This window comes from Lactuca sativa, chromosome 1 (genome assembly GCF_002870075.4).
Source record: "Lactuca sativa cultivar Salinas chromosome 1, Lsat_Salinas_v11, whole genome shotgun sequence".
In the NCBI taxonomy this organism is placed as follows: Eukaryota; Viridiplantae; Streptophyta; class Magnoliopsida; order Asterales; family Asteraceae; genus Lactuca; species Lactuca sativa.
This window is the reverse complement of record NC_056623.2, coordinates 154,018,472-154,019,014: the sequence shown is the minus strand read 5'-3', so window position 1 is coordinate 154,019,014 and position 543 is coordinate 154,018,472.

The window sequence follows — 543 nt, the reverse complement described above, 5'->3', positions numbered from 1 at the left end:
GTTTCTTTTTATGTCGAAAATGTTTTTTAAAAATATATATATTTATTTATACATAATGTATGGTTTTTTCAGATAGAGAAGGGTATTTATACATAATAATTTATTTAATTTTGAAAATATCTAACACTTCTAATGAAAAATTAAGGTTATGTTGTCCAGAAAATGTTTCTCATTGTTTCACTTTCGATGTCTATAGTGTAGTGGCATTATATAATTTGTAATATATTGACTAGCTATTAAAATAATTTTAAAAAAAATACAATGCAATGCAATTTCATATCATATTTTATACTTGTTATTATAATCTTTTTCATAAAAGCTTTTCCTTTTCCTAGTAAGAATAAACGTACACAAAATCAAAGACTTTAATGGCATTAACATAGTGTACATTAACTCATAAATAATTATATTATGAGGTGCTTTTACATACTTACAAGTTAGATTTACAACTTGTGACAATGAGAAAGCATGTCGATTTGCTCTATGTATTTTCAACGTTGGAAAGGTGGCGGGGGCACATATACTTATTATTACTGATTCTCT